At 25.7% G+C, this 11,178-nt stretch overlaps 1 protein-coding gene across 1 annotated transcript in view; it reads right to left on the reverse strand.

Moving 5' to 3' along the window:
* LOC107441971 (cell adhesion molecule 2) overlaps positions 1 to 9,663 on the reverse strand; it is an 87,312-nt gene extending 77,649 nt beyond the window's left edge. The window contains exon 1 of the mRNA XM_016055390.4: positions 9,410 to 9,663. The gene's annotated coding sequence lies outside the window, so the exon portion shown is untranslated. The remainder of the gene's footprint in view (positions 1 to 9,409) is intronic.
* Positions 9,664 to 11,178: the final 1,515 nt, after the last annotated feature.

Below are 11,178 nucleotides of genomic sequence, written 5' to 3' on the forward strand. Positions count from 1 at the left end.
GCCAACAGTTTTAGATAGCGCCTGTCACAAACAGAAAGACAACTGCGGAGAAACAACGTGACAGTTCGAACGAAATCTAATCTATTTACTTGTATTAGAACAGAATAACGATATTTAAAAGCTCACAGGGAACATGAAAATTTTAGCTCAGATTAATGTGTTGTCAGTACTCTCAAAGACTTAATGAAATTAGGTTTTGAGTCTAATTAATTCAAAAATATATTATAAAGTCTGACTTTATATGCATTCCTGTTCATAATTGTTTTGCAGTAGGGAAATTTGAACATAATAACAGAATACAAGTTCTGTTTATCAAGGTATGTTTCATAAAGCACAACGCATGGTGATTAACCAAATCCTTCTGGAAGTAATGGAATTAACCCTTTCTAACCTAAAATAAGATTCAACTTAATATATTTTTTTTTATAAAAAGAAGCAACATGAAAATTTTTATTTTATGTCTTTTTAAGTTACATTTCAAATCGTTTTATTTTTATTTTCATAAATAAATAAAATCATCTATTTTATTTGTTGAATGATTTTCTTTCAGTATGTAACAATAATAACAATAAAGAAATGCCAAGCAGCCAAATTAAAATGTCATTAAAATGCATTCTGCTTATGTCATTAACCTGCATCTAATCTATTCTTCAGAAATTGTGTTTATCATTAAATGAAAGTAAATCAAAACAAAGTTAACTTAAAAGCAGAATTGTCATGTTTAGGGCCAGATCTAGAAATATGAGGGCCCTAGGCACAGAACTGTCAGGGGTCCCCTGGTTTAGTTATGAAGTGTTTTTAAATTACTTATAATACAAGAAAACTACGATGTATCAGTAAATTTAAGATTATATTTGTTTCAATTTTTGTTAACTCATAACTCTAATAGACAATTCATAAGAAAATACACAAGAAGGAATTATTTGTAGCCCCAGAATTGTGGGTGCCTTAGGCCCGGGCCTCTCAGGCCTAATGATAAATGAGGCACTAGCCATGTTGGTTAAAAACATTGAAGTAAAGCTTTGAGAGTAATCAATTCAAAAATGGTGACTGAATTTATATGAATTCCTATTCATAATTGTTTTGTAAATGAAAGTTTTGAATTTTGATATCGAGAGTACATTGTTCTGTTTGTTAAATATAGTATTTATGAAGCACAACGTTTAATAGCTAATTATTTATTTATGAGAAAAATTGAATCAACCTTTTTCTCATGTGAGTTATTTTTGAGGTAAATAAATAATTTTTTTTTTCTTTCTTTCTCCAGATCAAAAATATTATGGAAATGCTTTTCACTTTTTTTAATCAGAAATAATGTTTTTCCATTCAATTTTATTCTTGAAGATTTTTTGATAAAAAAAATTCCATTTCATTTTTTATTCTATTTCCTTCATTTCATAAATAAACAAAAACATATCAAGCCAATAAACGTAAAACTTAAAAAAATTAAAAACAGCTGCTGTGCTACTAACACATCAATTAAAAAAGTTTCACAAAAAAATTTGTTTAACGGTAAATGAGAAGAGAGACAAATACATTAATGAAAAACGTATTTAACTTAAAGCAGCATAGTTTGAAAGAAACTAACATGAACTCCACGTCAAAAAGAAAATTTTAGAAGATCTATCAGAAAGTAGGTTGCTTGCAAACAAACAACAACCCTTAGTTATAAAAAAATAAATGTTCGAAAATATTCATCAATGTTTTCAGTTCAAGAAAAAATTAAATGATCCATTCTAAAACTTCATATTTATCGAAAAATTTGACAAGTTTTCCAAAAATGCACTGTATATCAGAATAGTTTTAAATGCACTATCTACTCTGATGTGTTTTTATATTTGAAAATCAATTACTTTAAAAAAATAAATAATAAATGAGAAAAACATTTCAACAGTGCATCGGAATAAAATTTTACTATTTTAATAAGTATTTGTTTAGTTAAAACTAAATTTCAAAATAATTTTACGTCGATTGCATTGACAAAAATATCTAATGAACACAAAATAATCAATAAACAAACTATAAAACAAACTTAACACTCTTTTACTAGATCTATAAACGTTACATTATCAATTAAACACTTGCCAAGTGTCACCATTTTATAAAATTTAAAAGTATATTACAGGAATATTTTTTAATATTTATATCGAACAAGCAATATCTCTGAGCTTTTATCAAATAAACTAAACATGGACAAAATATTTAAAATTTTTAATTCAATCGAATATATTTCTAAATACTAAGTGCCCCTTTCAAAACGTAGCTGTATCTAAACGAAACGTAATGTTTCTCAGCTCATCGCCTATGCCACGCCTAACAGAGAAAAGTCATCACTTTTACGAGGGCAGCATTAATTGCAGTTTGCTCCTCAGTTACGGATTTAAAAATACGAGTTTATTAATGACCTTCAACACAAATCTTGGCATCTCACAAATAAATATCATCAGTCAAATGCATTTCCCCTCTTAGAATATTGGTTTCTAAGAATAGTTCAGTTAAAGGCATTTTAAACTTATAATGTATAATTTAATTCTTGAATACCTTAGGAAATATAACATTCATTTTAATAGATAGTCTTTTTTAAATAAAGGACATAGATGGGGGATTAAGATGTCATCAATTGTATGTTCACATTTTGATAAAGTGTAATACTTTGAAATTAATATTTAACATGAAATGTGCTAAAGTTAAATAATTATTTTGAGTCTTCTATGCACCACTTTCTTAAATCAAGTAATTTTGAGAATTTAGAGTTAATGTTGGGCAGTGAAGCACTTTTTGCACCCAAATTAAATTATATTTAACAAATCAATATTCATAATGACTAATAACTGTGATAAATTATATAATACAAACAAACGAAAATAAATATATAATTTAAATACATTATTTAAATGAAATTAATATTTAACATAAAATGTGCTAAAGTTAAGTAATTATTTTGAGTCTTCTATACATCACTTCCTTAAATCAAGTAATTTTGAGAATTTAGAGATAATGTTGGGCAGTGAAGCACTTTTTGCAGCCAAATTAAATTATATTTAACAAATCAGCGTTCATAATGACTAATAACTGTGATAAATCATATAATACAAACAAACAAAAATAAATATATAATTAGTATATATTATTTAAATACGAAATGAGAGAGAATTTAAAATTACATTTTAAACAAAATATTAATTTTATTTATAAAATTATTTATAGAATACAAATTAAGCTAAAAATGAATTTTAATACCCTTATTCCTGGGCATAAAAAGACTACATTAATTACTAAATGCATAGTGAATGTTAAAATGAAAATTAAGTGTTAAAATTCAAAATTAAGGAATATTTAAAAGAAAATCACATCCAATCCAGGTCGAAAAATAATATGATTAAATAAAAATATTTCTTAACTATTTCAGACTGATATTTATTTATGAGCACGTTTTTCTTAAAAATTTTTTATCTCAAACATGTATGAGGGATAATTTTATTATAAACATTAAATCATACCTCTTAATTTAACTTATTTTGACTTTATCAACATACATTATACTATTATATGAAAAATAACTTCATATAAAACTAAAAGGACATATGCTTGAGTAAATCTAAAGTAGCATGAAATATGCAATAAGCACAAAACTCTGAGAGAAAAAAAAAGTTTCAAAAGGTTTCTTTTCCATTGACATTAATATTTTATCTCACACAGAATTTAATCCTTCACATTTTCCTTCACATTATTAGCATAAAATTTTCATTTTCTTGAATACTAACCTTTATTTGCATAAGATTTTTAACTCAAACTTTTAGCTTGATTTTTACACTATAAACAAAATTTGGGTTTAGTTCATTACAATTAAAATTAAATGTAAATTATGTTAACCATTGGCGAGACTTATTTTATGAGTTTTAACTCGAATTTGATTACATCAAAATTTCACTATTTATATATATTTCGCAAATGCGTTTTAAGTGAAGTAATGAAATAATAGTTAAGTTTTAAAAAGAAATGGAAGGGAGGTGTGATATTTTAAACGTTTTTTTCTTTTCCTTCTGTTATTTGAAAGCCAAGTAAGAAATTGGGTTAAAACTGTTCTAAAACAATCGTCAAAAGGATCTTTAATTCTCCTGAGTATATCGTTAATTTATCAGATATTTTGAGTAATTATAAGTAAAAGAACATTAAAAACTCAGGTCAAAATACCTATTTTTAGATAGATGAGTTGGTCTATAGAAACCAGGATTATCCTACCCTCTCAGAATTCGAATATGGCAAATACGTCAGCTGTTTCTATTGGAATAAAGTAGTAAATGTGTTTGAGGGCATTTCCAGTGCAAGATAAATTACCTTACAAATTGTAAGTACTGCAGGGCAATAGGATATCGCGGAATATATCAGCAACTTACATTTGAATGATTTGGCTTTTCAGGCGAAAATTCCTGAATCTAAATTATTCTCCCTGAAGTCTCTGAAGTTACAGAGACAATTCTGGGTAAGAGGAGAAATTCAAAGAGGACTTGTGAAAAGCTTATATACGAAGTGAATTATCTAAAAAATAAAGGCATTTATATTTAGGTATGTTGTACCACGAACAACACTGTTGAACATATCCTAGCATGAACAACCAACAACTCTGTAATTTAATTTTATTTTCCTGACACAAGTTTCTTATCTCTACTTTCAAGAAAGTGTAAATATAAAGTTAGTTAACAGATAATCTAGTCAGATATTATACATAATATTAATATATAATACATAATATTAATATATAATTTATAATATTAATATATAATGCATAATATTAATATATAATACATTTTAAGTAATTTTCGATTAAATATTCATACTTCATTCCTTCTTTTCGCATAAATTCACAAAATTAGTTCCAAAAAGAAAAGAAAAAACGAAAGGTTGTTATTTCGGATATTTTTTTTTTTAATAAAGAACGAAAACATTTTAAATCTGCAATGAAAAATACATCACAAGGGTGGCCAAGCTCCTTGATAGTCGAGCCATTTTTCAAAATTTGAAATTTTTTGCGAGCCGCAATTAAAAACGCATTTAAAAGGTATGCAAAAAAGGTCTCAAAAATTTTTTTTTACATAAATTATATTTATTGAGAACATTTAAGCAAAAGTACAAAATATGTGGATTGAGTTTAAGTATTAAAAATTAAACACATTTATTTTACTTGATAATTCTTTAAAATTTAGTGAATAATTGGTGACAGCACTTCTCAGTAATTTTTTCAAATGCTAGTTAGTTAATACTGATCGGTTTATGGATTTCACAAATTTTAAAGTGGAATAAAATGATTCACATAAGTACGTTGTTCCGAAGAAACAATTCTACAATCAGCTTTTTTTAATTCAGAATACTTCGATTCTGGTTCAAATTTCCAAAATTCAGTAATCGACGTCGACTTATATTTTAATTGTAAAGCTTGATCTTCTTGCATCTCTATTAATTCTAATTCTCCAGATGCTTTTTGTGTCATAATTATATTGGAAATGGAAAACTCACCTTGAATTGAACAACGTTACACTTAGTCTTTCATATTTGTCCTCAGTAATTTAAAAGACATTTTGAAACATATACGGAACGATAATAACTTTTTAAAATATAATATCACAAAAATTAAAAGGGAACTCGGGTACATTTATCGAGAGCCACAAATAATCCTTCAACGAGCCGCATGTGGCTCGCGAGCCGCTGGTTGGCCACCTCTGATATATTATTTAATAAAATGTATAATTACAGTTATTTTTAAGCCTTTTTATGCTGTTTTATTAAACACTGTATTTATAAAGAAAAAAAGTATAGTCATTAACTACCTGAATATGGTAAAATTTTGCCATGTTTCTGACTCCATGAGAACACCAAAAAGCTAGGTAATTTTTTCCAATGCTGTTTTCTAATAATTTTTGTAAAATTAACAATAAAATTTGGTTGTACAGTTTTCGATAAAATTTGTTATGTGTGGTAAAAGTTGGTAAATTCATCATGAAACTTTAAAGCATGGCTTAAAAATTTTTATATGGTTAAATTTACTTTTGATTAACTCATTTTTTACTGAATGTGTGGTAATAAGAACCATGATTTTTAAAAAATAGAATTTTCGGTAAACTGTTACTATTTGAACTGAAGAAACTATCAAATGAATAGTTTAAATACCGTATATTTCAGTTTTTATTACTAGAATTATTGTTTTGTTAATAAAAATGTCAATACCATACTGTATGGTAATTTTATCAGAATTTGTTTTTCTCCGTGTAATTTCTTTATTTGGTGGGAGATTTCATTCAAATGTATTAAATGGAAAGAAAATTATACTTAATCATTTTATTTGTCTTTATTTAATAGATTTGATTAAGAATGATTTTGATTTATTCAAAATATAGAGAAAATTTGAAAAAATTACAGAATAATGAAAAGAGAAGAAGAAATTATTTAAACTAAATGAAATAAAATAGTATGAAAAATAATTAAAATTAAAAAAAATTAATAAAAAATCCGGAAAAAAAGATATAATCTCCTCATCAGCCCACACGATTATATCCGCAAAAAGAAGTGTTTTCTAATATTGCATCATTATAGCCAAAGCAAAATATATCAATACATTCGTGTGAGGAGCACTCAAAAAGTTTTTTGAAGCAAAATATAATACATTAAGTAATAAATATCACGTTAAAAACAGAAAATAAAATGTAAAGAAAAAACAGAACAAAACTCAAAACGAAATCTGTAAAGCGAGTAGCGAATACAAATGAACTTACATGTACTGGAAAACTTTCAAGAATGATTTAAAATATTTTCGGAATAAGTTTGCCAGAATACAAAATATGAAAACAGAAGAGCAATTTGAGGTAAAAGCGCAAATAGAGGGAGTTTATTTTATAGAACGTTCTTACTGCAGTGCTGAAGCGCGTTTGATTTGTTAGTTATCAAGTTTGTTAGTTTCAAAATTTGATAATTTTATCATGATATCTAAGAGTATGGCATAAAAATCATTTATACGTTGAAATTTACTCCATTGCTATTTATTTGCTTTATTTATTAAGCCGTTATCATATAAGAGGAAAAATTACAAAACGAATGGTTTAAATAACGTGAGCTTCGATTTTTGTAAATCAAACGTATGTTTTTTTTCTTCATTACTGTGATTACTATAGAGTACAGTAATTTTACAAGAATTTTCTTTCTCCCAATGCTTTTCGCTATCAGCATTAAAAAATTAAAAAAATGCGTTTATGGTGTAATGGCTAGACTAAAACGAAAATTCTTTTACTAATTAATAGGAGGAAAAATTAGTTTTTCTTTATTAAAAGTTTCTTTCTTGAGATTTTCAGAAAAGTGCGAGTAGTTAGCAAAACGAACTGGCCAAAATAGGATGGATGCGTAAGTCAGTGAAGGAGTCTTTGAGTATGTTACCGTGAAACTAGATATGGCATCATAAGACCGACTTAGCTTTCTCGGCAAAATTTAAAAAAATTTATATAAATTTTTTTTTTCAATTTTGCCAGATAGTTGTGATTTAGATTTGTTAAGTAGGTTCTACATGCCATTATTTAGTTCGTTAGGGATATTGGGCATTTAACTACACACGGTGGACGCTGAAGAGTTGGCTAGCATTGTTGTGACCTACTGAGCAAAGAGCTGCATTTGTTCTCCATTGTATCGATAAAAAGAGGCAGCATTTTTGTAAGTTTCCAGAGAATTTTACTTGCATTTTGAAGATTAAAACTAAGTTTTAAAAGCAAGGAGCATTTATTGACTCAAAAATGTGACAGTTTTGACTCAACTTAAATCAGAATTTGAAGCTTTTACTTAAAAATTCGAAATTTTGAGACAAATCTTCTCACAGAAAATATTCTTTGAATTCACAGAAAATATTCTCTCCATGTTATAATCGTTACATGTTTTTAATGGTACACTTAAATAATTGAAAGTATCAATACAAAAATATTAAAAGTATTAAGTAATCACTTAAAAAAAAAAGTACTAAAATATTCTTATTTATCAATTTCAAAGAACTGTCCCATATGTATTAAGTAAGGAAACGTGATGCCACCGTAAGCAACAGTAATGGAGGGGGGGGGGGTATTTTTCTGTTCTTACTTTTTTGTTTTGCTTTTTATATGAAAAAATGTGAAAAATTTAAAAAAAAAATATTATTTATCTTCATTTTATAAAATTCGTAGCATGTTTAAATTTTACTAAAATCACTAAGGTATGCTTCTTGGCTGAAAATATTTTTTTAAAAATTTTATTTACTCTGAAAAGTAATATATATTTTTATTAATCACGTAAAGATATAAGACCTTATCAAAGAAAGTTGTTTTCGTTATAATTTAATAATTACTTTTGTGATAGTGTATCAAAGTAATTAGTAGTGATTAATGCTTTTCGGAAAAATGTATCAAAACATTACTTTGATGGATTTTAATTTTAAGTCTCAAATTATTTTTTAAGAGAAAATGAAGTGACAATTATACAGCAGCAAACGAAGAGTGTTTCTCTACTTAATTTTAATAATTTTAACACCACAACGATTTTGAAAAATCTTTGAATGAACTCTTTCTTCCTTTATTTTTACTTCGTAACATCCATCACACTTAATCAATTGACTGAATTAATTAATTGAATATAAAGTGACCGAATTGAATATTACCTTTTTTTTAATTCTTATAATTCTACATTGGAAAAAATATATGTTGTATTAACCATTTGTTTTTTAAATCTTGGAAACAACAATGACAAAAAGAATTTTTTTTGCGTTTTTGAAATATTTTTTACTGTATGAAATATTATACTTATAGATCTTCATTAAAACACTTTTCCAAATTGCAAAATCACGTAAGCAAATAGTTTTACAAAGTAGTTAAATAATAATAATAAGATAAAATGAGTGATTTTTTTAGCTAGAGTAGTTGGTTTGAGTAGTGCAATAAAACATTTTGAGTAATAAGCAGCAATTAAAAAGTTTCGTACTAAACTTTTCTGAGGTACAAAAAATTTCTTTGCAAGAATGATTAGAAAATTAATAATGCAATAATTTCTTGATTTTTTTAATATTTATAATAAAAAAGAAATCAACAAAAATTTAAGAATAAATCAATTTTATTTAAAGTTCTACGTTTTTTAAAATGAGTGATTTTTTTAGCTACAGTAGTTGGTTTGAATAGTGCAATAAAACATTTTGAGTAATAAGCAGCAGTTAAAAAGTTTTGGATTAAACTTGCTGAGGGGCAAAAAATTTATTTGCAAGAATAATTCAAAAATTAATAATGCAATATAATTTCTTGATTTTTTTTTATATATCTAAAACGGAAATAAAATCAACAAAAATTTAAAAATAAATTAAAAAATAAATAACTATTTAAAGTTCTACGTATGAACAAAACCCAAAACTACTTACATTACATCATAAAACGGCAAGAACTTTTTTTCAGTGTCTTTCCAAAGAAATGTCAACTCCCAAATCAGAATTCGGAATTTTTTTATTCCAAAAAATAATGATTTTTCTTTTCACCGAACAAATGAAAAAAAAATTGTGACGTGCAATTCTAACATTAATATCGAAGCACGAGTTTATTCCCCGATTGAAATTCGCATAGTCCTCAAAGGGAAAGAGGAACCTACTTCTCTCCTAGAAAGGTTCACGAGTTCTGTAGTCACTAGACGAAATGCATCGATTCTGAACGTTGGGAGCGCTGAAACATATTTCGCTGCTTTTTTTTATTCGTTTAAAAATTCATTTCTGAACTATAAGCGTCCCATATCAAAAAAGAAATATTTTTTGTTAGATAACTGTGTCGAAGCTCGATAAATATTTAATGGGAAATTAAATGTCTGGTATTTTTGATAAAAATTAAATTTAAAGTTGGATGGAAATTTAATGATCGTTTGAAATAAATGATGAACATAAACTGTAACAAGATTTAATTTTTAAGAAATATCATTGGTTTGAAACTTTTTCCTTATCTTAGTCTTTTTAGTTATCTAAGTTGTAGCTTTTTTTAAAAAAAAGATGCTTCTGTAGATTAATGAAAAACTTATTATTATATTTATGTTTTGTATGTTTAATAAAATTATCTAAATCTTAAATTTTCAAAACTAATTTCCTTTTAAAAATGGATTTCTTAGATTAAATACAAATAAAATCTTTCTTTTTTTAAAAAAAAATAATGATTATACTTGCAATAGTCCTTTTCTGACTATTTTAACTATAACATTTTAATTTTTGTTAAAAAGTATGAAACTTTGTAGTTCGATTGAAATTTAACGATTTTATGAAATAAATGTATTTGTTGAGTAAATAACCAAAGAACAAATAAATTTTAAAAACTACATTAAGAATTAAGCTTTAAGTTTAAGAATTAAGAATTAGTTTAAAACTGTTTTTTTACCTTAAGGTGAAAAAACAGCTTTTTTTAAAAATATTTCTGAAGATTATGTAAAAAAAAACATTTTTGTTTTAAATTAAATGTTTAGTAAATTATCTAGTATATAAATTTTTAAATCAATAAAGCCAATTTACTTTCAAAAATAAAATTAATATATTAGTATAAATACAAAAAAGTGAACTAAATTTTTTGAAATAAGAGCAATAATTGCTATGATAATTTTTTTTAAATTTTTCATGATAGCTATTAAATTTGAAGTTAAATTGATAACATGTATGCTATATTATTTATGTAAAAATGTGTTATTAAAATAAAAAATTAATTTTATTGATGTGTTTGGAAATTAAATATATGTTTTAAAGCAGTAGTTAAGTGCGTTTCCTAGCAAAAATTGCACAAAAATGCATGGGGAATGTATTTTCACTTCTGAAATGATTTTCTACCTATCTAAATAATATATTTAAATATCTTTAATCTCAAGATACAGTGAAACCTGCCAAGTTGACCACCCTTGTAAGTTGGGCACCTGCATAAGTTGACCTCAATTATCAAGAACGGATTTTTTCCTATACAATATAAAGAAGCAAAACCTTCGTAACTTGACCACCTGTCTATCTTGTATGTTGACCACTGAAATAAGTCAATTTTGTCTAGGAGTATTATGGAATTCTATTCTAAAACCCTCATAAGTTGACCAGAAAAAAAAATTCAGAACATTTTCTGTCATTTTGGCAATGTGTGTTAAAATTTCACTTATTTGGTGAAATAGTGTAAAAAGCTA

The sequence above is a fragment of the Parasteatoda tepidariorum genome, chromosome 3 (genome assembly GCF_982258835.1).
Source record: "Parasteatoda tepidariorum strain Cologne lab strain chromosome 3, Ptep-v5.0, whole genome shotgun sequence".
In the NCBI taxonomy this organism is placed as follows: Eukaryota; Metazoa; Arthropoda; class Arachnida; order Araneae; family Theridiidae; genus Parasteatoda; species Parasteatoda tepidariorum.